This window comes from Desmodus rotundus, chromosome 11 (genome assembly GCF_022682495.2).
Source record: "Desmodus rotundus isolate HL8 chromosome 11, HLdesRot8A.1, whole genome shotgun sequence".
Lineage (NCBI taxonomy): Eukaryota > Metazoa > Chordata > Mammalia > Chiroptera > Phyllostomidae > Desmodus > Desmodus rotundus.
Window position 1 is genome coordinate 90,584,165 of NC_071397.1, and position 27,265 is coordinate 90,611,429.

Genomic DNA, 27,265 nt, shown 5'->3' on the forward strand with positions numbered 1-27,265 from the left:
ATGAACTGCAAACAAACGATTCTGTAGAAACTTCCTACCTGCCCACTGTTGATTTGAGGCCTCTGATTTGAGATACAGAACCGCAATATCATCTGAGTATAAGATTTTGGTTCATTTTAATGGGTACCTAGTTGAGGTAAAACATCAAATTTTGTGGAGTTAATCTTTATGATATAAAATAAATATTACTGCCCACCTACCCCTTTTAAATGGCCCCATTTCTGCTTCACAATAGAAGTGGCTTTCCTAGTAAGGCTCTGAGAGGAAAAATATTACTGAATATGATTGAAACTATAATTTACATGTTTATGAGTTTTTTCCAAAAGTAGAAATCAAGGCAAATTTCATTCATTAGCCAAAAAATAAATAAAGGAATTATTTCTCCACAAAAATAAACTTTTAGATGTCCTGATTCCTTTAAGAGAGAGAAAAAAGGAACTTTTTCCAGCCAGTCTCCTCTAAGAGCATTCTTTTGGCCGCCATGATGCACTCATCTGCCACCTCCAGGTCGGCCCACCTTCGCCCTCTCTGCTGAGCACAAAAGAGAGCAGACTCACCGCTGCTGGTACAGTACAGCCACTGGTTCATCCAGGCAGAGCTTATGAGAAACTTCAGCTTGGATCTCTAAGATTTTTTTCCTCAAAATGACCCCATAGAGCAGTGGCTCTGACTGTACCAAGAAGGTCCTTGAAAAGAACATGGTTTGGAGCACTACAGAATCACATAAGTACTTCCTCTGCAGCTCATCCTTCACGTTGGCAGGCATACACCCTCAAGTTCAGTTCAGGACTTGCAGTGACCAAGAAGCTGAGATGAAACAGATTTGGCTCCATGGGCCTGGAGTGAATTCCTGGCTGAAAACCCAGAGCCATGACTTGAGTGGTCAGATTTCCAAAATACAAAAGGAAATATCAAGGGAAAGGGAGAAAAGAAAATGGGGTGTGTGCGTGGTGTCAGAGGTGTGTGTGGGTGGGAAAGGGACATGAAACAAACAGATTAGAAACCGCACCTCGCCTCCCACATTGGCCCCCCTTTTCCCCCTGCTGGGTGGTTCTTCTTCAGCTCTCTGGATTCACTGCCCACCCTTCTCTAATGTGATCTCGCCCTGAAAAGCTGACCTTTCTGGATCTCACCAATGAGTCTCCATGCCTTCTGACTCCCAGTGGGTTTGGCCAGTGTGAGGCACTGGTGGGACTTCTGAAGCTAGAAGAGGGTGAAATCACAGTTGCCGTGGGTTGGCTGTCCTATGATGAAAGCCGTGTTCCTGCCAGGTGGCTTCTCCATGCCACCCCCTCTGGGTTCTGATAACTCCACTCCTATTTCGCCCTTCAGACCTAGTGGTGGTAATGGTGACGATGAATCCCTGCTCTTGACAGTTCTGGGGTCCTATAGTATCCTCTGTTGGTCCCCGAAACCCTGCTCACACCTCTGTAAATAACCCTTTTATTAAACTCTACCCTAATCAATTTATTTGAGTTGTCATTGGTTTCCCATCAAGACTGGGGCTGATACATGTTCTAAATACAGGAGTTTTTGCAAAGAAAGCGATGGAGACCAAGCCTAGGAGAGGCAGGTTAAACCACAGCATCAAAGATACTGATGGCAATAGAACAGGGCCATCCTCTTCTCTCTCCACATAACACAACATAAGCAGACAGAAAAAGCAGTGAACTCGAGGTCAGAAATCTCAGGATCAAGTCTGGGATTTACTCCACCTTGGGTATGTGGACTTGGTCAATTAATTAAACTTTTGTAGGATTCTGTTTTCTCACTTATATAACAGAAACAATCTGCTCAATACATCTCACAGCACAGTTAGGAGAATCAAATAGCATAATGCTTTGAAAAGAAGGCTTCTCTATACCTGCCTGTTGTAAAAATCTTGCAGGTTTTTCCAGACTTAGTCATAATACCAACTCCTTTGAAGATTTCTCTGAGCCACTCTGGGGGAATTAATTCTCTTTTCTTTGTTTCCGCATCGCAATTGATGCAAACCTCTATGAAAGCATCTATCCCATTTTACTACAGATGGGTGTTTATAAGTTTAGTTAGATGAGAAGCTCTTTAGAGGTTGAATTCGAAGCACAAGCATGGTGCTGGGCCCATGAGGGTCTCAACACATGTTCGTGGCATGAACGCATGTGCTCTTCTCTCTTCCCTCTCATGTCTTACATCATGTTTATGTGCTACCATTCATCTCACCATCAGCTAGGTTTACCCTGCCACAGTATTGTTCTGTGATGCCTGTCCTATTCATAATTCTAGGAGCAGCCCTCATACCTGGTTTAGACGGATGCACTCTCCCAGGAATTTTTTTCTCAAAATTTGGACTGTTTTCTACATAGATTACTGTACAGGAGAACTTTGAAGCAGGAAGGTACTAGAAACCTGAGACTTAGTGTGGGCATTTTTCAGACCATGTGGAAGCTGAGGAGGACAGAGAATGGAGGAGGCAGGCAGAGACAAGGGAGATGAGGGGGTCACACCACCACTGACAGGTGGCAGTTCTATTTTGGGGGGCTTTTTAGACCCCAGAAGGCAGAGTTATATTTCGGTTAGCAACCTCACACTCCAGGACCCTTCTCAGTGTCCTTCTATGCCTCCTTGGTACTTGAGCTAGCTTTGGCGGGGTGTCTTGGCCACCCAGTGAGCTTTGATTGGAAGATCCACTCCTAGTTTTCTCTCCTGACCCTGACAAGGCTGCTGAGGAAGTGAGTTAAGCCTGGTATTAGACCCCCTCTGCCCCCGCTGTGGTTACTTTGCACTTGTCATATGCAGCCTGTGCCTTGCCTAATTTCTTTTTAATCCTCACCCAAGTATATATTATTTTAAATATTTTATTTGTTTACTTCTAGAGAGAGGGGAAGAGAGGGAGAAAGAGAGGGAGAGAAACATTATTGTGCAAGAGATACAAAATGGTTGCTTCTCACATGCCCCCAAATGGGGACCTGGCGCACAACCCAGGCATATGCCCTGACTGGGAATCGAACTGATGACCTTTCGGTTCACAGGCTGGTGCTCAGACCACTAAGCAACACCAGCCAGGGCCAGTGCTGTTTATTGATTTTAGAGAGAGAGAATGGGGGGGTGGAGAGAGAGAGACATCGATTGGTTGCCTCCCACATGTGCTCTGACTGGGGATCGAGCCTGCAATCTATGTGCCCTGACTGAAAATTGAACCTGCAGCCTTTTGGTGTATAGGACGAAGCTCCAGCCAACTGAGCCACCTGGCTAGGGCTTACCTAATTTCATATATTCATGGGTTTCTTCTTGTTCACTGGGTTTTCACAGCCAGGATTAAATCTCTCTTGCATGTCTGCTGAGCAAATGGATGTCCCCTGCCTTTGCCATCAAGTGTCACAATCTTATCTTTAGCCACTTTATTTCCATAGCTCATTGTCCCTTTTCTCTACTTCATAGGTTCTTACATGTCACACAGTTTCTGATACCACACAAGTCTCCAGCAAAAAAACAGGATAAGAAGAACAAGCAAAGAATGATGCCTTTAAGCAAATGACATAGGCGACCCTTAGGCTTGAGGACCCTCCAGTCTGAACCTTGTCTCCTGCATCTGAGTTAGGGTCTTCGTTGTTGACAATAATTCCAGTGAGCCCAGCCCACCTGAATCAAAACAATACGATTGATTTGAGACCCCCCTTATTGATTTGCTTCTGGGATCTGATGAAGGAAACTTTGAACCATTCCCCCAGGGCAGCTGAGAGCTACCTGAACTCCTTGGATGGTTAGAACCAACCAACCCTTTCCCAGTCCTCAGGATGTGCAAGTAGCGGGGGGCAGTTCTGGTACCCAGAGAGACTGAGAATCAGAACTCTCCATACAGCTCCAGACTGAACATCCGTTTCTATAGCAGTGGTTGGGGAACTACTAAAACAAAGAGGGGAAGCAGGAACCTAACAGAGGAAGAGCAGAAACACTGCTCATGGGAGAATGGCCTCAGGTGTGCAGCGTTCTTATTGTGAATGTGTTAACTTTAACAACTACATTGCTCATAATGTAGTTTCTGTGGGAAAATCACATCCTTTGAGTTATGGTGTAGGTGCTTGCATTTTGCTTTTAGGAACTTTATGCTAATGGTTTCATTAAATAATTATCCATAATAATAGATTCACTTAATATTTGATTAATTTTTAAAGAAATAAAGTCATGCTCAGTTACAGAGTCTGCTAATTACCTTTATAAATATCGTAAGTTGCAAACTTTCTGGGAGAAGTGGAATTTTTCTTTTTCTTTCTTTCTTTTTGCTCTAAAATGGCATTCACAATAAAAAATGGTAATGCAGAAAACATATAGATAGCATGACCAATGACTCAGATTTACTTTCAAGGACTGTAAGTGCTAATTGAAGGTAACACAATGGCACTTCAAGGGGGGAAACCAAAGAAGGGGAAAAATCTAAAATCTTTGGCCAGATGTTGTGTTTGCCTTGACCAGAGCCTGTCACAGTCTCCCCCCCACGTCTGTGATCAGGGATTCGGCACAGGCAGCTTGCACTTCCTTTCCACACGTGAGCGAGCCAGTGCAGAGCCTTCAGACCGCGGGGTGGTGAACATCACCGGCCGTTACTAAGGGGTTTGCTCCTTGCTCTCAAGTGAAGATCCAAACCCTGATGTTTATTAAAAACCTTATTGAAAAAAACAGTGAGTAATAAAGTAGAGTTCAATGCCACTTAAGAAAAAAAACAATGTGGGCATCTTAAAAAGACACATTTAGCCTATGAGTCCCTGGTGGCTGTAAATCAAGTCCTGAAATCTCAGCGCTTGGGGCACTCACGTGAGCCCTGCGACGATGGCATGGAGTGACATTGCAGCAACGTCACAGATTCAGCATTGACCTACGGCTATTATTTCACATGTCTCACCCTCAGTTTCGTCATCTGTAAAAAAAAAAAAAGAGAGAGAGAGAGAGAGAAAGAAAGACGGAGAGCAATGGATCATTTCTTAGGGTTATTATGGAAATTAAAATACACATTTTGTAAAAGTTCAATAGTTTGCCGGTAGAAATTATTCCCATACATATGATGATATATTGCAGTTCATTTGAAGCACATTCAACTCCCTAGGCTGTAAAATCTGAATACTGGTGCCTTACTCCTTTTGAGCCGCCATACCAGAGAACTGTGTTGTGGCTCATAACAACAGAAGTTTACTCCTCACGGTTCCAGAGGCTGGGAAGTCCAAGATCAAGACACCAAAGATTAGGTGCCTGGTGAGCCCAGCTTCCTGGGTCATAGCCCACTGCCTTTTGATGAGTCTTTTGTGGTGCAAGGGGTAACTCAGGAAGCTCACTGGGGTCTCTTTTACGAGGGCACTAATCTCAGCCGTGAGGGTTCGACCCCCATGACCTCATTTAAACCTATTACCTCCCAAGGGCCCCACTTCCCAACACCATCCCAAATGGGATTTGGTCTCAACATTTGAATTTCAGGAGGACACAAACATTTAGTCTGTGGTATCTATTCAGTCCGTGGCAAGTGGTATCTCCTATGTATGTGAGCAGCTTATCTCCCCTCCATCCTGGAGTTCAGTTCACAGAAGCCAAATCAGAATCTTTCTTGTGCCTGGGCTGTTGGCTCAGGAAGAAGGTGATTGGATTCGCCTGCTGGGGGTCAGGCAAGTTTTGTGCTTTCTGTTCCCAGCCTTTTCTCTGCCTTTTGCCCCTCTGCAGTTCATTTTATTCCATCCCAGCCTGTGTCCTTTATTTTTCTCTGCCATCTCCTTCTACCTAATCTCTTTATTATCCTCCAGTTTCCTAATTGTGTCTTGTAAGCATAAGAATAATTCTAAGGACACCTCTGTTTTTGAATAAAACTCAGTATTGGTTAACAAAAACCAATGCCACCATTTTATACATTTTTTAAAAGGTCAAACTAATATTTGCCTTGACTGGGGTGGCTCAATGGATTGAGCACCAGACTGCAAAGCAAAAGGTCACCGGTTTGATTCCCAGTCAGGGCACATGCCTGGGTTGCAGGCCAGGACCCCAGTAGGGGGCACATGAGTGGCAACCACACAATGATATTTCTCTCCCTCTCTCCCTCCATTCCCCTCTCTCTGTAAAAATAAATAAATAAAGTCCAAAAAAAAAAAAAAAGGAAAAAAAGTCAAAGTAATCCCTTCTGGATTTTAGCAAAAATCTCCATCTCGCTTTCTTTCCCCTACCCTCAATGCCTCTTTTTTTTAAATTAATTAAATTTTTCCTCATCATTAATATGTAAGATAAAATCAAACATTTAGGACCTACTTTGTGACAACTAATGGACCAGTGAAACATCAATATGCTACTATAGACACTGAGCTTGGCCACCTCAGGGATCTCAGAGTCTTATTGGAAAGACAGACAATGACAATTCATTCAAAATGACAAGTTCTCTGGGAGAAGTTACAATGAGAAAGAAGTGAGGGGATAGCGGATGCCAGGGACAATGGGTCGTTACTTTTCTCTTTTAAGAAAAGTATTTTTCAAAGTCTCCTTTGAGATTCGTTATGGTTAAGATGGTGAAATGTAAACTGGATTAGAGAAATGTTAGCCAGTTTTGCTGCTAGCTGGCAAACTAGACGCAAAAGATATTAATGAATAGTCACATTAACCTGTATAAATTTCTAGTGACGGACCACAGGGCTCTGAGGCTTCATCTTACTCAGCTTTTGTATTAATAGTTTAATAAAACCATAGAAGTCATTCTCATAAAATTATGCAGAAGATACACACCTGCCAGAAATATCTAATTCAAATGATGATAGAATAAAGATTTATAATCATGTCAATATGTTGAAACCTTGAATCAAAATAAATCAGACCCAACTTAACGGGGAGGAAGCCTTCATGTACGTGTACCATTGTGTCCTTCTAATAGACATTCTTATTCTTTGTGCTGATAGTCAGTTTCTCTCCTGGCAACCAAGGCTTCCAAAGCCAAAACACTGACACCACCAGCTTCTCGGGCGCCTGCTCTCAGGGGAACGGGGTTGCCGCTGGGGAGTGGGTGACATGAGGGGGTTGGCCTCTGTGTCATGGTGTTGGTGGTCTGGCAGAGGTAAGGGAGGTGAGTTAACTAATTTTGTTCGAAGTTGACAGTGACAGATACAAACCTCAACAACAACAACAACAACGCCCTGGATGTCATCGGGTTCCAGAGGTGACAGATTCCAGAGGTGAACCACCTTGCAGCATGTTGGAGCTGAGTGCTCGCTGCAGGGAAAAATCCATCCCTTCAGTGTCTGGACTTTCGTTCCTGTGTGTTGGAGCCACTGTTAGACGGGTGCTCACCAAAGGGTAGCAAATGTCTCCCCAACATTTACGACTCACATTCTACTAAAGCAGCAGAATGAAGACCACTCTCCCGTTAGTTGCAGCAGAGCCCTGAGGTGAACTCTCCCTAACCTGACTGAGGTCACATCTCTGAGCTAATCACTGTGAGTGGATGGGGGTGGTCATATGTAGGCCATGTGCCCACTCCCGGTTTGGAAGAGTTAGTTGCAGTAGATAGAATTATCGCCGTCTAAACCACAGGAGTTAGGTTCCCATACGAAAGAGGAATCCGTTGAGTAGAAGCAGAAGGAAATGGATACCGGACAGGCAAACCCAACAGATGTTTGTCCTGGAGGTAATATTCCTATTGTACATTCATGATCATACTTCAGAGGAATGAATTAAAAAATGGTCAGAAGAACTAGAGATGAGAAACCCTGGGGGTGGGGTGAGAGCTGTTTGAAAGCTTGTGAAGGGTGAAGAGTCTTCATAAAGAAGAGGAGGCTGACTTGATTTCTTATCTTTAGAGGACAGAAATAAGATCAGTGAGTAGAAGATTCAGAGAAGTAAATTTTAGTTCAACGTGTGAAAAATCTTTGCGATGACTTGAGTTGTTCAGCAACGATTCAGTAACTGTTCACGCTCGCCACAAAAAGAGGGACTAACCTGGAATTCTTGCTGCTAAAGAACCTTCCATTGCTTGGAAAGCCAAATTAGATGATCATGAAGATGCCTATTTTATCTTTAAGATCCTATAACTTTTTGATCTTTAAATGACATGACGAGAATGCTACATGCTACCTGGACAGCCTCGTTGAAATCTGGCTGCTTCAAACTACCAAAGCCCATGGAAATTCGAGCCTTCTGAGCAAGTCGATTATGAGCGCTGGTACTTAAGGGTATGTGTCAGAGTTTGTGTGAATGTAAATTTTATTCAACTGTGTCTCACTGCTGGGAAGGCCCAGAAAGCTTCTGGGGAGTTTTTTGCATTTCTTCATTTACATTTAAGCAGGAAGAAGTCTCAGAAATGCACCGTATAGCCTGACTTGGAGGGTTCTATTTATAAACACTTCGATCATATTATGACTAAAGGAAGTTGGTTAAGAGGGAGTAAGATTAGTTTTATGTTCTGCAATGAGCAGGTCTGGTGGGCTTGGAAAATTCCATAACGAATGTTTCTCTCATTCACTTATAGTCTCTGAGTGATGATAATAATAATAATGATAATGATTATAGCTTTCATTTATTGAGTGCTCACTCTTGATATGAATAGCTAACATTTGTTGCTATCACTGTAAAAATAGCTCACATTATTCACTGGGAATGACTCTAAGTTCTTTACATGCATCCTATCATTTAATTCTCACAAAACCCCTATGAGGCAGGTGCTGGGATTACTGTCATGTTTTCAAGGAGCTGCTGAAGGAGCAGGGTTTGAGAACTGGCCCAAATCCTATGGTTTCAGTAGTGAGACAGGGGTGTGCCCAAACTAGTTTTATATATATTCTTTATGAAAAGTTTATTTTGTATTTATATGTGTTTCTTATAGTTTATGCCAAGCTTAAAAAGGGCATTTGACTATTTGTAGGCAAAATCACCTCCAATGATACAGCAACATATATCAAAGGAAGTCTGGAAAACACAAAATAGTGTGTATCTATTAAACTTTTTCAGATAAAAAAATTGGTACCATTACTTTATACCTAAAGCTCCTTAACCTGAAAAGCTCTCTGAGGTTGAACAAAAATATATTGCATACATTCTTTGAAAATATAACTAATGTGCTCTTTAAAAATTAGTTTCTTCTCTTTCCTAACTTTTCAGATGCCCTGTATGTGTGTGCACAGGCCATTACTCTGCTGCAAAACAAGCATGTGTTTGGGCCAAAAATAGCCCAAAGGCTCTCTAGTTATTACATCAAATACAGATCTCAGAACATGCATTTTCAGACATGTGATTATATGGAGAATTACAACTATCTGTCTTGTTTAATCCCTGTCATCAACTATATGTAAAGGGCAAAAACATGTTGAAATTTCTGATGAGTCAGAAAATCACACCTCACCGTTTTAGGTTCTGTTAAAGCCTACGGAGTCTAAGAAGAAGGTGATTTCCATACGTTCATGGAAAAGGTCAAGGCTTCCCTCGCAAAGACCAAAATGTGTGACTATCCATGTGGCTAGCACAGGTTCTGTTGTCTTCTTTAAATCACACAATCGCCCTATGAAGAACATATAAGTAGTCCCACTTTATAAATAATAAAAATGGATATCAAGAAGTCACTTATGCAAGGTCACGTCACCCAGTTAGCGAGTAGCAAATCAGAATTTGAGTCAGTCTATCTCTAAAACTTGTGCTTTTCCTACTTCCTGTATCCTGGAATCCAGGAAGGCTGATGCACCTCTCCTTCCCAGAATTGGCCCTGGACCCTGGTGTGAACTACTTCCTTTTCCGAGGGGCACATTCTACCATATTGCCCCCTGCTGGTCTGGGGTATAGTGGGTGGCATCAAGTGCCCACTCAGCTTCTCGAGTGTGGTGAGAATAATCCTCAGAGTCCTTGCCTGCTGTGTCTCCAGATGGTAAATTCCTTGGGTGGTAACCTAGGTTTCAGGGACTCCCCCAAAGTGGAGTTTCTTCATTTTCTGCTGCTGAGGATTATTAACAAAAGGAGCCAGGATTATCGCCAAAGCGACAGGTCCCATTTTCCTAAAGCACGTGTTTAGGCAACAACTGACACGAATTAGGAAGAAGGAGTGAAATGTCAGTGACCATGACTTGTCAGAGTGTCTTATGTCTTATAACAAATGTGTCGCATTTTAATCCTGTTCGGAAGAAAATGAAGCATCTGGCTCCCCAGGAGTCTCCATATCATTATAATTAATCTTTCAGTGGCTCTGAGGTGCTGAGCAATGTTATATAGATCAAGAATTCACAAAACGAAATAATCCCCCTGAATTCTCATGATTTATGTATCTATCCTGTTTTTGCACGTGTAGAATCTCTGCTAAAATATGTGTTCAGGTTTCCATGTGTCTGTCTGTTCTCCTCTTTACATTTCTTACTCCATATTTTAATCCACATTTCAAAAATTTTATTGGGCTGAATAGACTGACTTTCCCAGTGCACAGTCTGGAATCAGTTCTAACGTGGTCACAGTGACCTGGGCTCTGGGTGGAGGCTCGTTCCTGAAATGCTGCCAGTTGAAAAGGGTCTTGAGCTGCGAAACAGCACAGGCCAGTGTGGGGAGTTGGAGCAAGGCCATGACCAGGAAGAGGAAAAGGCCGGGAGGGGAAAGAACAGAAGTAATTAGAGAATTAGCTGTGATGTCAGCTCCCTGGTAATAGGACCCTACTACATGTGTGACAGAAAAAAACGCCTGACATCAGCTGCATTTTGCATTTGCATTCATTTCTGTACCATAATTTCCTTAAGGTAGAAAATAAAAACAAGGAAAACTTGTGAGCGCTTTGTAGTAGTTCTTCCTTTGTGCCCTCTCTACTCACATACTACCTTGTCTGCCAGGCTCAGTTCTTGTGGAAGACAATTTTCTCAAAATGAAACTTAGTTCAGACCTTCCCAATGAAGGAATGAGCAAGTGCACACGAATTTATACTCACCGCGAATAAAATCTTAGCCCTTGATATGTGGCTGTTATCCGCTTAATCTTGGCAATCGGTTTCATTGCAGGGCGGTCGGGGCCTCAGAGGCTTTACCCGTTAGTGACCTCAAGGGCCAGCCGAGGCCTTCAGAGCACATGGATCCTTATTTCCAGGTGTCTAAAAAAGTGTTTCTTAGAATCATGAAGAAAGACAGCTCAAAGTGCTGGCTGCTAATTACTCATCCAGAATTGATAACTAAGCTGAAAAATATAATATCACACAGCAATATTATGGAGGAGTTTGCCAAGTCAGTTAAGAGATACATGATACTTTATTAATTTAATCTCATCTTAAATCACTGGCTCTTTGATCAGCTTACTTTCACAGTTTGTTCAGTGTTGATCTCAGAGATCCTAAAGCTTTCTGTTTCTGTTTACGGGAGACACGGTAAAATATGACTGGTGAAATAACATGGTGAAAATGAACCTGCTAATTCATGTTACTGAAAACACAAGCTGTTTGAGTAACATTACTGTGAATTTTTTTTTTTCCTAAAGAAAAAAAATAGTGAGAGGGGAAGGGATGGGGAAGAGAGGGAGACAAACACTGATGTGAGAGAAAAACATCATTTGGTCACCGCTCGACTGCCCCCAACCAGGGACCTGGTCCATGTCCTGGGCATGTGTCCTGACCAGGAATTGAACCAGTGACCTTTTGGTTTACTGGACAATGCGCAACCCACTGTGCCACACCAGCCAGGGCATTACTATGAAATTTCCTGTAAAACTTCTGGCTTGCCTCTGTCCTCCCACGGAGAGACTTAGCACTACTCTTATGAGTAATTGCCAGTTCCTCCATGTCACCCCCTCCGAAATTAACTCACTTCCCTCATCTGTGGTGAGGTTCAGATGCAGAATGGGATGGAGCTGGAGGAGTGGTTAGAAACAAGTAGCTCAAGACTTGAGTTGACAAGCAACCACCACAACATGCTTCGGGGCTGGCTGGAGTGGTAACAATGAACGAGCTGTGGATGAAGAGGGGCCTAAAGGGGAGAGTGTCAAACTGTAGTTATGTTTGTTGGTTCCTCAGTAAACCCGAACGTATTCAAGTGCTGACTGTATGCTGATCGCCATGCTCAAGTGCCAGCGCAGTGCCACTTCCCGGAGGAGCCCAGCAAGCCAGCCGCATCGCACAGCACCCACGTGACTCTGCTGTGCACACTCAAGGAGACAGCCTTCATGAGGCTGTTTTAGGGACCATTCTGAGTTTGGTGTTAAAAAAATAATTTTATCATTCTTTTATTTTTTGTATGTGATTTGGTAAGTTGATTCTTTAATAAGTGAGTATCTTACAGTACCATTTTAAAAATCATGACAAAAATATTGTGAAAGCCACGGAAAATAAGAATCTTTACATAAATGAACTACAGTTGATCCTCGAACAACATGGGCAGGTGTGAACTGTGTGAGTCCACCCATAGATAGATGGTTTTCTTTAATTTTTTTTTCTTTTTCGGGTACAGTTGACATGCAATATTATATTAGTTTTGGGTGTACAATATAGTGATTAGACGTTATATAACTTAGGAAGTGATCCCCCCCATGAGTTTAGTACCCACCTGGCTCCATACATAGTGATTATACTGTTACTGACTATATTCGCTGTGCTGTACTTTACACCCCTACACAAATTATTTTTTCAATAAATGCAGTTGGTCCTTTGCATTCTTGGGTTTTGCATCAGAGCATTCAACCAACTCCAACTGCGGATGGAAAACAGTATTTTCACATTCTCAACTGTGATTTCTCAGTCACAGATCCCCAATCTTGGATCAAAAATACTGAATTCGATCTGCTGTTGGTTGAATTTGTGGATGCAAAGGGTACACGGTAGAATCAAAAGTCATCATCACAGTGACTGATGCAGATTTTTGGCTCTGGGGGATTGGTTGGTGCCCCTGACACCCTTATTCAGGGGTCACCTGTAATTTGAAAATGTAGGTGAGAAAAAAAGCCAGAATGGGGTGGGAGTGGAGGACAGTTAGGGGTAGGCAGGATCAGTGAGCACCCAGGTATGCCAGCACATGGAGGGGGCTCCAGGGTCCAGCAAGAGGTGGGGCGGGGGCAGAACCTGCTTAGGAGTAAATAGGCTTTGATTTATGGCTTCTAATGCAAAGCAGGAATCCCAACTCAAGGGCAAAGGCGGAGAAGGAGCTTCAGCTGTGTTTTGCCAGTTGCTGGAGCTGACCTCTGTTGGCTCAGTCACAACTGTAAGTATACTCACCCCAAGTAAAGCAAATGATTTTTTAATGTCTATTTACAAAGAGTTTTCACATTGATTATCAAATTGAAACTTCAAACTGTTGTGTAAAATGTGTGCCATTTCCCAAATTATGTCTAAGAATCTCAGTCTAACTCAACTTCCCATTCAAACCCAGGTACCCTGACTCCAAATTTAGTGTTTGGAGTTCACTTACGCTGCCCATGTCCCTGTGAAATAGCTGTATATTAATAATTTAGGTCAATTTTGAATGTCTCCAGAAATAAACAAAACTGAGATGACCCACAGTAAGGGTTATTCTTAAGATATTGGTACAATAGCCTTCTGCTCAGAGGAAAGTTTGCTTTGCAACAGAAATTGCTAGCAATTTTGTAAATTAAGTTAATGGGACCATTTGGATAATGTTAAAAAGTATTTACCTAAACATGTTTTAAAACTTCATTTCCTGGAACCCAAGTGTTTAAATAACTGCAGCATGGTAAATACACAGTGTAATTTTGCCAAACAGTTTATTTTGGCCAGAAACTACCAGATTGGTTAATTGGTAAAAAAAAAAAAAAAAAAAATGTAGTCCTTGGGGAGAAAGTACTTAAAGATGACATTTGAAAAACCTTTTTAAACTTTAATGTTAAATCTTTAAATATTTAGAGAGAAAAAAATTAGAGGCTTGTAACACTAGGGAACTTGCATAAGTTTATCTGTCAGAGCTCAAAATCATTGGCATATATACTAATTCCTGTAATGTACCCAGCTCTGAAATAAAATATCAGTATGACATAAATGCAGAAGATTGGAAAACCATAAGATCCCCTTTAGGAACAGAAAGATTTATTTTGAAAGAACTTTTGTTTGCACCAATGGTTCTAATAAAGATAATTTTCATATTTAAAAAAATTAGGAGGTTCTGATTTTTTTTTCCTTTATGGCACACTGTCCAGTAAAACAATCAAAAAACTTAGGGTGCCCTCTTAAGAGTTTTTCATCTTTCAAACTATGCCCGCACGCTGTCTGTCAATCACTGGTAGTTACAGACAGCGCAGCGCTGTGGCAACAGCCTGAGGTGGTTACAATAACTGAGTGAAAGTAAACCAATGCATCTGAAAGCTCTGCCACACAGTAGACTCTCAATAATCAAGTATTCAATTCTTCATGAAGCTGGAAATTTGTGGGAAAAAATATTTAAAACTTTTACTTTCAAAAAAGTCTCAAAATGTACTTAGAATGTACAACATGCTTCAAATGTACAATAGGCTCCAAACTGACAACAAACATGTATGGTGTGCTTATGCATGTGAAGGGGCCTCGCCCCAAAGTGCCGTTTTCCCAGAGTGATGTAGTTTACGTGCCAAAGATCAACTGCAAACATTGTTTATTTTGTCTTCATTAGCAAGAGCTGATGAGATCCAGTTTGTTTAGCCTCAGCTAAGAAAAGAGGGGGAAACTTTGATTAACTCGCAACACTTCGGTTTCGGTGAAACAGTGACCTGGAGGCAAAGGCAGAACAAGAACCAACTGTTTCTGAATTCACGTGAAGGCCACCGGGACTGCCCAGGTGTGCTATTCTCACATACAAAAACCACATGTAATTCTTAGCCCAGATTCTTTGTCCCATCTTTTCCCTTTCATATAGAGAAAGGGAATCTGTATTTAAGTGAAAAATTAATAACTGGTGACTGATGCAGACACCGGCCTACAGTGTCTGAGACATTGTGGCTGAGACGAGATAAATTCACACAGACTACCGAGTCCTGTGGGGGAAAAGGGACAGCATGGCCACTGTCTCAAGATAAGAGTGACCTGACCCTTGCCTTGACAGGCTTTTATTGCTTTTATAGGCACATTACATTGAGGATGGCCCTCATTTACTATGCACAGGTTTGCTTGGGTGGTTACAGAAAACAAAGGAAAGGATGTTGCTAATTATATCAAAAAGGAAGGATATTTGCAAATGTAAAGGGAAAAGTGGTTGAACTGGTTACACTCATCCTTAGAAGGTTTAGCATAGATTTTAGGAAGTTACTTTAAAGATATGCAGTAAACTTTTGCTGCCTCAATTCAGGGTGAGGGAGTTTTAGCAAAAAGCAAGTCTCGAAATGGCCTAGGTACAATGCAGGCCTGATTCCCCACGAGAGAACCTATCTGTGGGCGTGGGTCCTGTGTGTGGGACCTCACTTTCCACTGTCCTCTCCGAGTGGGAGCTGGGCCCACGCCATGCAGAACGGTCTCCTATAGTTGACTAGTTTACTTAATTGTTTTAATGTCTTCATGAAAGACCATGTTAGCTTTCATTTGGAAGGCAATTTAAAGTACAAATAAGCATACTCACATGTGTATTGAGAAGAGAAATAATTTCCGATGAACAGTAAATGTTCACTGAACAATCATGAACAATAATGTCCAATGGCAATAATTGAGCTTAGACAATAATGTTCAATGACTTGTAACCTTGATCAAAATCTGTCTCCTGAATCTTTCAAGTTGTATCAAGTCATGAAAACAGGGTTTATACAGATTTCTTAATTTAAAAAATATTAACATGGTATCAGGGGACCAGAAATATGTATTCCTCTAGCTTCAATCCTGTAACAGCTAGATGTTAAATTTATCTCTTATAATAAATCCATCTATCCATTCATTCATCCTTCCACCCACCCACCCACCCATCCATCCATCCAATCATCCACTTATAATTGTACTAGATACAATGGGAAGGTTGAGGGAAAAAAACTCAAGAAATTTTAAGATACAAAACATGAAAAATTAGAGATCATAGTTTAATGAAGGCAACACTTTTTTAAAAAAAGATTTTTTAAATTTATTTTTAAAGAAGGGGAAGAGAGGGAGAAAAAAGAGGGAGAAAAACATCAATTGGTTGCTTCTTGCAGATGGGGACCTGGCCCACAACCCAGGCTTGTTCGCTGACTGGGAATTGAACCTGTGATCTTTTGGTTTACAGGACCACTCTCTAACCAGCTGAGCTACACTGGCCAGGGCAAAACAACCTAAAGTGACCTTTTGGTTTGTGTGACAATGCCCAACCCACTGAGCCACCCAGTCAGGGCAGGAAGGAAATGCTTTTTCTTTACCCTTTTAGGTAAACGTTGTAGGCTGGGGACTGTGAATTAAACTGACGAAAGTCAGATTAGAGAGAACAGGTTAACTTCATAGGTACCTGTGGAGCCTCACAGAAAAGAAGTGGTTGACCCTGGCAGCTTGTATACCATGTTAACAAAGGATGATAAATTGTGGAGAAGTGACAAGGTCAAGGGGTTTGGGCTTCTAGGGCAGTACATTGTAGGAAGGTAATTATATGGGACACACTAATGGAAGATGAGGGTTATCGGTAAGGCAAGTTATGCAGACTCAAGGCAGTGCTTTCTCCAGTGACAAGTGTCTTTTCTCTTCCTGGCACAAGAGAAGGGAAGGGAGACAGTTTCACAAAGGGAAATGTAAGCCTTGTTTTTAGGCAGAAAGGGGGGAAACCGAGTTCCTTCTATCTGCTGTTTGTCAATTGCCTTCACCTTAAAATAATCCCTATGCCAAAGTGGCATATTTGGGGGTGGAATGTGCTGATCCCCTTCAATAGCATAGTGCAAAGGACAACAAACTAAATGTACACTACCAAAGTGTCATTACATGTTATTTAACTTCTCGACACTCAGCTCCCTTGCCTAAGATGGAGATGATAATGCTGATCCCACCTATGAGGTAGCAATAAGGACCAAATGAAAACTGTGTGTGCACCCTTTGTAAACTGTTAAGAACTTTGCACATGCTGGGTATCACCTAGTAAGTACACTGGGTGGTAGAGACTCCATATTAGTTTATCTCAATGAAAAAAAAAAAGCATTGCACCTAGAGAGTCTGATACAGAGAGGGGTGGGTGCAAGAGAGGCTAGCTCTGCTCTCTCGAGAAGATTGTTTCTTTTTCCTATCCTTACATTAGTATTAACAATTTTTTCTTTTATTTCAAAATACACTGTGATATTCTTTTTAAATTACCCTTAAGATTCTTCTGTGCTTCTCCCCCCTCACTCTTACCTCAGTTGACAACCTTTGTTTAAAATGCAATAAATAGTTCTCCAGAAAAGTATTAGTGATCGTTCAAGTTTTGGGGACAGGTGCCCTAGAGGAAATGGCACTTAAACTGGTCACAGAAGGAAGAGAAGCCTTGGGCCAGGAGGAGGACAGCAGGAGAAGGGTCTTCCAGAACAAAGCAAAAACAAGGAGAAGGCAAGAACAGGGTGCGCAGAGAAATTTAAAGGTGAGAATATTTTAAAATATAACCTAAATGGTAATTTAACTCTTAAAAATGATTCCTTCTGAAAAGTCAGTTTAATGAAGATTTTTGATCTATTTTTGGTCTGGTTATTTTGTTTTATTTATCTTTCTCAAGAACATGAACTGATTAATCCACAATTTTGAAGGTGAAATTAAGTGTTAAGATGGCCCACATGTAAAGTCCTTTATAACAATTCTATTCTTTCCTCACAGAAGATAACCTTAATTTGGCTGAAGGCAAATTTGGTGAATTTTTTTTCAGTAACAGCTTTGGGTTAAAAAAAAAAGTTATCCATTTTTCTGAAAAATGCAGCAGACCTTTTAGAATCAAATGAATATTACCTTTTCCGACACAGGCCGCCAAGTAATTCACGAAGGTGCCCAACTGTGGTTTGGCAATGAGCCACGAAGATGCACTTTGATGGTTTATTTTCAAGTCGGTAGAAAGCATATGTCAGTGAGACGCTTTCCTGTACTGTGTCTGTAGGATGAATCTGTCACTTTGCTAGTCTTGATAATGAGATGGACTAGCCTTTCTAGAGGCATCTGGGACATAAAGTATTATGGCACACGTAAATGGTATTCTTCAAGTCTCTGTGCATGATATAAATTCTTCCTCCTCTCTGGAAGCTTCCGGGAGTGCCTGGCAAGAAGAGGCTGCTCACTGGAGTCCAGGACCAAGCTCGTCAACTCTCCGAAGTCAAAACAGTGTGTGACTGATGAGCCTCCTGGCAGATTTCAGGAATGCAGAACATTTGGTGCATTTGCATATTGTACCAGGAGACTCTTATTTGCTTTGCTGGTTAAACCAAAGCCAAGAACTTCCTGGGGAGCCAGAAACATGTGGGTCCTACTATGGTTCTTTGAAAAGCCCTCCTCCATTCACTTACTCACAAATGCAGAGCAGATTCTTACAGTGTAGAGTACATCGTGCTGGGGGCTAGGGATGACAAACGAGTATAAACACATAAATCTCTGTGCTAGAGGACTGTTCAATTTCTAGGGGAGACGGGAGTACACAGAAACAAACATAATGAAATTAAAGAAAAAAAAATCACTGCCATGAGACATATTCATTCTATCCTTCAACAAATCTTACTGATCATTTGTCATCAGCCAGAAACTCTGCTTGCTCTGTTAAGGAGTTCATACTTCAACTGGAAGCCACTGAAATGTTGAAACAAGGACTAGCACCACAAGACTGTGCTTTAGAAAGGCCTGTCTTTGGCAAAGTGGTAAGATTAGAGTCAAAGCAACCGAAAAGTGGATTTTCAGTAATCAAGGCAAGAGGTGATGGTGGCCTGAACTAAGACAAATATGCAGAAGTGGAGAGAAGGGAACAGTTTGAGGAAGTGTACTTGGAGAACTTGGCCAGGGATGAGATGAGAGAGCAATGGAAGAGGGAGAAACCCTTGTCAGGGACTTCTGTCAGAAGAAGGGTGTGAGTCCCTGTCTGGGGGAGACCTGGACATGACATTGGGAAATGAAACTGATGGCCTGGTTCCAGCTGGGGCAAGAAGTGGAGAAGTTTAAGGATCTAGGGGAATTTGTTGATTCTAAGACAGGGCAATGTTTTCCACAATGGATCAGGATCCAGGAGTGGGTCAAGAAATCAATTTAGTGGGTTTTAACCAGCATCATTTAGAACTTTCTAAGCAACTGTGATAGAGTGTAATTTATATACCATAACACACACCTAGTATCCAATGAGTTTTAGTAAATTTATATTTATAAAGCCGTCACTACAATCCAGTATTAGAATATTTCCAACATCACAAGTTTCCTCATGCCATTTGCTGTTCACCTCTGCTTCCATCCTCAGCCCTAGGCTTGGATCTGCTTTCTGTCTCCTTATATTTGCCTTTCTTGGACACTTCACATCTATGGAATCATATAATATGTAGTCTTTTAGGTCTGGCTTCTTTCATTTAACATAGTGTTTCTGAGGGTCATTCATGCTGAGCATGTATCAATAGTTTGTTCCTTTTTCATTGTTGAATAGTCCATTGTATGGATATAGCACATGGGGTTATCTGTTCACCAGTTGATGGCCATTTGGATTGTTTCCAGTTTGGGGCTAAAACAGATAATGCTGCTGTAAAGATTGGTGTGTCAGGCTTTCGGTGGACATGTCCTCATTTCTATTGGATATACCCCTAGGAGTGGACTTGCTATGTCATATGAAAAGTTTATGTTTAACTTTCTAGAAACTGCTACATTATTTTTCAAAATAGCTGTACCATTTTACATTTCCAGCAGCAATGTCTGAGTGTTTCAGCTGCTCCATACTCTCCAGCTGGTAGTGCTAGTCTTTCTAATTATAACTTTTCTAGTGGGTATGTAGGGGTACCTCAAAGTGGTTTCTAATTTTCCTAATAACTAACGTGGTTGAGTACATTTTCATGTGCTTGTTGACCATTCATATATCTTTAATTCATTTGTGCATTTTAATTGGGTTGTTTTTCTTCTTATTATTGAATTATGAGAGTCCTTGATATATTTCTTTATCAGAAACAAGATTAGCAAATATTTATGTTTCCAGTCTGTGGCTCATCTTTTCATTTTCTTAATGGTCTCTTTAGAAGCACAGAAGTTTTTAATGAAATCCAATTTATCAATTTTTCTTTTATGGAGTTTATCTAACACCTCTTTGCCCACCCCAAGGTCACAAAGATTGTTGTCTGCTTTTTTCCAAGAAGTTTTATAGGTTTAGCTGTTATATTTAGGTCTAGGATTCATTTTGAGTTAAATGTTGTACATGATATGAGGTGAGGATATAGCTTTGTTTTTTTGTATGTGACTGTGCAATTGTCACACAACCAGTTTTTCATAAAGAGAATGTAAGATACCAGGATTCATTGCACATTGTTTTGTAAAACATGTATGTATAAATTTCATGTGTTTTCTGAAAAGAAAAAGATTTCTTTTGTTGGTTCATGATCAAAATATATTCAAAGCTACTGCAATATAGCTTCCAGAGTGCACAGCACAAGGACCTGGTGAGGAGGAACAGGGAAGGTGCAAAGCACCTGAGAGTGATGGCCATGAGAGAGGCAGCCCAGAGTCTGGACTGACATCTGGGCAATGACATAGCTTAGACTGATGTGAGCTGGTGAGGGTTTATTAGGTGTGGGACTCAGCCATGGGGGTAAGACATCTGTGGAAGGGCAATGAAGGAAGTGTAATGTTAACATGGAGGATTAGGGTAACTTTCTCAAGGGAGAGAACATTGGAGCTGGTCTCGAAGGATGAAAAGTCTTTATCAGGCATCCCAGACAGGGAGACAGACGCATTACTCCAGGGAAGCACAGAGGTCTGAAAATGAATAAATCCACCAGAAATAAAAGAGCCACAGCCCACTGGGGTGAGAGAGGATAGAAAAGGAAGTCAACTGTGATGAGTATTTCACTAAAGAAGAAATCAGGGTTTGAGATGTTTAAAACCAAAAGCTTAATTGTATTTCAACACCTAGCAAAATCAGGATGAATATGCATTTTTCAATAAAAGTGTGACTAAAAATAATTAAATTAATGTTTGTGATATATACATGTAGAAAACTCTTTTATCCATTCACTGTTCAGTCACTCAAAACTTGTATATCTTAATTTAATACTCACTTTTTTCCAAGCAATAAGCTTCTTAAAATTGACATTGCTTGTAATGACCTGTTCATTCTCTTATTTTTTGGGTTACAAAATCTACAGCATTATGAGACATTAGAGGCCCATCCCTTTATGTTGTCCTTCTTCCCCAACCTCGGTGACCTACGTCAATATTTAACCCCCTTTAGTGGTAGACCACTCTTCATGAAGTTAGGCTAACAGTACATTTATGTAGGATCATTAACCTGTCCATTTGTATTATTTTCTGAAAGTTAATTTAGCATGGAGGCCAAGAAAATCAGAGGTGTGGGCAGGTGCGTGCATTTTTACAGCTCACGAGTGTATTTTTTAATCCCTATTTGACATCTATCTCACATGTAGATGTCTGCCATTACCTTACTTTTGACCTTGAACCAATATAAATACAAGGCCTAGATTGCCCTACCTGTAAATTAAGAAACATGGACTATTCTTAGTTTCTCTTTTTACCTTAGAAGCATGACTATTTTAAGCATTCCTATACACACCTTCAGTGTAAATCATATTCACATTAACATAAGCCAAGATACAAAGCAATTAAATTGACCTACTGGACAGAAAAGTGTGATTAGTAAGAATAATGGCCATTCATATATATTGATAAGGAACAACATTTTCTCTCATACGAAATGTTTAAATTCCTAAACACATCAAGTATGTTGTATTTTCTTTTGCAACCAGTTTGTAACAGATACGAGTTTTCATCTTAGGCAGCATGCACTTAGTCATTTGTTTATTCAACAGCTATTTCTGGGCCACATGCAGAGCCCTGCCCTGGGTTCTGTAGTGGGCACGAACACCTGGAAGTGGTCATTTTAAGATCTTAATGAGGGAGGTCGGACAGGGACATGGAAAGGGATTGTACTAGTCAGTATGTGTGATCAGTAGGGTAGGGGAGGGAGTGAGAACTCATTTGCAGGTGTGACCAGGAAGACCCCAGATGGCAGGACTTGAGAAAAGTTCTTTTCATCCCAGTAAGCACCTGCTCTGCAGAAGGGTGCTGACCAACCGCAGGTTCATCGAGCTCTCTGGCCTAACAGCAGCAACACAGCTTGTGTCGGTGTGAGCCCCCAGCCCGAAATGGATCCGATCCAGGTCTGGAACACCTGACAGTGTCCCCTCAGAACCTCTGAGGGCGCCTTCTGTACATGACCGTGATTTTGGCTCTGCATTCCCTGCTCAGTATTTTCTCTTTCAGCTGTCAGTTCAGAGGCAAAGCTCCGTCACAGATGTGCAGGAACTACACATAGTGGTTTAAAAATATTTACTCTAAATTGGAAAAAGAACTTAGGAAATTGATGATATTTTAGTATGCTGTTTTAAATATCACATTTCCTCTTTTTGAAGTTGGAAGAAGTCATAACTCAGTTATGTGAATGCCTTTAAAGACTCACACACAGGTTTTTCCTGACTTATTTTTAGTCTTAAAAAACAGTGCTTTTTTTTTCAAAATCCAAATTTGGAGTCAAGTGCAGGCAATTTATAACCCGCACATGTATGAACTTCCCTGTATATTCTGGGCATAGTACAAAATGGTGTTGTGGGGAGAGGCCAGGGCTTGAAGTCAAGGTCTAGTTCTGTCGTTAACTAACTGGGAAGCCTTGGCTGAATCTTCTCATTTTACTAACCTTGGGGTTTTTTTCAGCTACAAAATCAGAGGATTGAAATAAGTGATCTTTAAATCCCCTTGCAGTTCTAATGATGCAGTTATTTTTGTCTGTATTTATAATTTATTCTATGTAGAGGCAAATACCCAAGTTTTATAGATTAATATTTACTCATTAGTGCTTATACTGAGAAAGTCTCCTTGAATTGAAGCAGATCAGCCCGGGAGGACTGCCAGCACAAATAGACACGAAATAATGCATGCGTTGGTGTGGCAGAGCTCACGAGGGAAATTCAATGACTCCTGTTTGCCTTGTGTCAGCATTGGTACTAATCAAATCATTGCAATAGCTCTGACCCTTTGCAAATCATTATAACTCATTTGTACACGGGGAGATTCTAAGGAAGCACTTGCTTGCATTTAGCTTGAGAACTGCAAATAGAATATGATTTAATTGTTCAATAACATAAGATAATTTATCTCACAATACTAGAGTAGAAAGATTAGGCATTAGAAAGAAAAACAACCCTACAAAACACAAAAGTGATGTCTGGTGGGAGACAAAGCACTTCAACCATTTTCCTGGGTATCCTGAAATCACCCCAGAGATAGCTGGCTGCTCTGCCTACATTCACGTCTCCTCCTGTCTGTGGGTTCCGAGAGAAGCAATGCAGAGGTTTCACAAAGTGTTTGGCTTGTGATAGGCTTGTACTCCAGGATTATTTTGCCCTGAGTCTTAGTTGCAAACAATGTGCTCACCTCGGAAGAGGTGTTTCTAGGGCACAGTGCCTGGGGATAACAGGCATGCCTACAATGACTGCCCCCGACCATGGTTCCGGGTCCCTGGGCACTGCTTTGCTTTCAGTGCTGCCTGGGGCATCTCAAACGGGGACAACACGTCCAAAGAAACTGCCCTAGCGAATGCCCTGCTCTAGTTATTGAGGATGTGTTGACCGAGAAGTTGTTTAGAAGGGCTGAGGTTTTGGGTTACTGTAGGACAACAGCCCATTATTCTAATGACAAGCCATTTTTATTTCCCCAAATCTGTTGATTGATTGAGAACTTGATCTGGGAGTGGGCAATGGTACCAAAAGGACAAGCCACTCAGTAGAGGGGCCAAAAGGGGCAAGACGCAGAGGAGTGAAGAGTTTCAGACATAAAGCAAAAGTCAGGAATGTGACATGATGGGCTGGACATAGACTTTGGAGCTAGACAGAGCCAGGTGTTCATCGTGGCCCTACCACTTTCAAACCGCCCAACTTTACGTTTCAGTCTCCTTGCCTGTACGTTGGAAATAGTAACCCTACTTTGTAAGACTTTGGGAGGATGCGATAAGGTGTGTAAAGTGCCCTGAATCCAGGTAGCATTAAAAAATGATCTTTCTCTCCCTGCTTCAAGCACTGCTATTGGGTCCCCTAAAATTCGTTTTGAAGACTTAACTCCTAGTACCTTGCAATGTGACTGTGTTTGGAGATAGGGTCTTCACTTAGGTAATTAGGTTAAAATGATGCCATCAAGCCAATATGATTAGTGTCCTAATAAGAACAGGGGATTAGAGCACAGACATACACAGAGGGAAAGCCACGTGAAGACACAGGGACAAGACAGTGTCCCTTGCCCTTGCAAGGCAAGGAGCGAGGCCTCAGAAAGAACCAACCCTGCTGACACCTTGATCTTGCACTTCTAGCCTCTAGAATTGTGAGAAAATATATTTTTGTTGTTTAAGCCACTCAGTCTGTGGTATTTTGTTATGATAGCTCTAGCAAACAAATAGAAGTGCCATCCCCCACCCCACTGCCTGCAGAAGGGCATATGGCAAAATCTGGCCACTGCAGGGAACACACCTAACATTCAGGAGCCGCTGTAAGTGGTAGGTAACAGTACACTAAGGACAGCTAACCTCATGCCAAACCATTTGAGATGTACTAGGTGAAGGACAAACAAACACTGTGAATGCGAAGCTAGTCAACAAGATCCTCACACGATGTAAACCTCTGATGAAACCTAAACTTCTCCTTATGACAAAATAAAATAAAAATGTTAACAGTGAGCATGTTATACCACTTATGTATAAAACCAGACACTATTGGAATTCCATGCTAAAGCGACTAAGGTATTTATTTTTGCTATTATTATCGTGATGACTAAGAGTGATGATAGAAATCTTAAAAATCCATGTGTGTTGGTTTAATAAGGTGCCTCAATTTGAACCCTGCATGGACATGAGTAGTCATCTGAGAGCTTTTTCTACCAGTCTCACTGATTGAAAACACTCATTAACCTTATTTCTTCTTGGAGGGAAGGCAGGTAAATAGGATGAGCAGGGGATGGTTTTCAAAGCAATGTCTTCCCGTTCAGAACACACTTCAGGGTTAGTTATTGAAATGCCTTTAACTACCTTTCCAATGTGCCAAAGGACTATTAACGAGCTTTGGGGGTCTCTGTGTGCTTTCTTGCTGATTTGACTACTGCGGGTCTTTTTATAGAAACTGAAGCCCATTTTATTTTAATGATGGCAAAATGAGGCTGGAATATAAATTCAGCTCTCAGTGAACACGATGGCCTCCTCAAGGAATGCCGCCACCATTGCCTCTAACCTGCATTTAGGGGAGTACGAATCACTGAGATTAAACAGATGTTAACATTTTGCTGTATCTGCTTCAGAAAGAAAGAAGGAAGGAAAGGAGGGAGGGCGGGGTAAAGGGAGAAAGGAAGGAAGGAGAGAAAGAAAGGGCCTTCCAGTCAGTTCCAACATGTAATGAGCTTGGAAGTCATCACTCCCATTCTCACACCAAGAAAAAGGGTGAACGAACTGAAAATCAATGGCTTTTGTTAGATCCATCAGAGAGCTGAGGTCATAGGGCAAACTGCCTCCACAAAACTGGAGAGATGGGCAAATATAGAAAACCCCAGCCAGGACCAGGTTACTGGGAGTGGAAGCTGCTAGAGTCAGTCACTAGTAAGAACACTTAAATGACAATTTCAACATATTGCTAGAAGCTGAGTGGAGACTAGCTTGAGAAATAAAACTCTTGGGGGGTTCAGTCTTAGTGATGGAGCATACACTTTGTAGGCTTTACCTCCAGGAGTCCTTCCAGCTTCTCCTGGGGAAGATCAGAGGAAAATCCCTCCCTGTTTCAGGAAAGAGGAGGGGAAAAGTAACCCTTTAAATTACACCCAGAGGAAAAGTAATCGTTTTGAAATACATACAGAGTGGTATCTGTGAAAAGACCAATCATTTAGGGCAAACTATCAGAAAAGACAATTCAACAACTATAGGACTCTCCAGCCTTCTTGTGCCACACAGGGAGGGAAAAAATGGCTAAGAAAGACTTCTGAAGGTCAAAGCCCAGTCAAAGCTTTAGATTTAATCATGAGGTTATAGAAGCCTTCTCCTCCCCATCTGAACATCAACAAGGCTCCAGTATAGTCATGGTGAATTACAACTAAGAGAGCTGTGAGGAACAGACTTTATGTAAGAAGGAGTTCATAGGGAAACCCAAAGACAACAGGGGGAGAAATAACAGGGGGACTAGAGGGAAATGAAGCGTGGGCACCGAGAGCTAAAGAAAACATTACGTACAGCCAAATTAACATAAAGTCTCACACTGAAAGCCTAATTGCCTCAGTTCCTATTACCCAATACATCATGTCTAGCTTTCAACCTAAAATTACAAAACCTGCTCAAATGCAAGAAAAAATATAGTCTGAAAAGAGAAAGCAAACATCAAAAACAGACTCATATAGGTCACAGATGGTTGAGTTATCAGATATCTAATTTAAAATAAATAAAATGACTAATATATTGAGGGCTCTCATGGAATAAGTACATACATGCAAGAACTGATGAGTAACGTAAGCAAAGAGACAGAAACTATTTCAATGAGGCCAACATTACCCTAATGACAAAATCAGATAAGACATCACAAGATGGGAAAACAATAGACCAATATCTCCCATGAACTTAAATGAGAAAATATGCTCAACACGATGTTAGCAGACCCAACCCAATATATTTTCTTAATGTAACATGTAAAAACTGTAAAACATCTAGAAGACAACATAGGAAAACATCTAGATGACCTTGGATTTGGTGATGAGCTTTCAGGTGCAACACTACAAGGGTGAGGCATGAAAAAATCAGTTAGACTTTATTAAAATTAAAACTCAAATGACACTTGCAGGAGCCACACATGATTTAGAATTCAGGAGAGAACATCTGATCGAGCTTGGCCCCTGAGGAAGGGACAGAAAGGGCTCTAGCAACAGAGAGTGTCCTCTTTCTGAGCAAAGCTGTGGCAATACAGCAATTGGGTGATTCCCTCCAAGGCAGGGCTTCATACTGCTGGCTGGCGATAAATGTGGAGAGCAGAGGCACAGGAAGCTAAACATAACAATTGCAATGAGCTCCAGAAATGAGTTTTTATCCACTGTAGTCCAGCCTGTCCCTGGATCACCCTAGTTAACACATTGAAGAAGAAAAGTGAGGACACCAAATCCAGGAGTAAATGATCAAGATACAACATTTCTATTTAGGGACATTCTCATCAGCGCTTACACAGAGCGTTCTGGGGGGAAATTTGACAA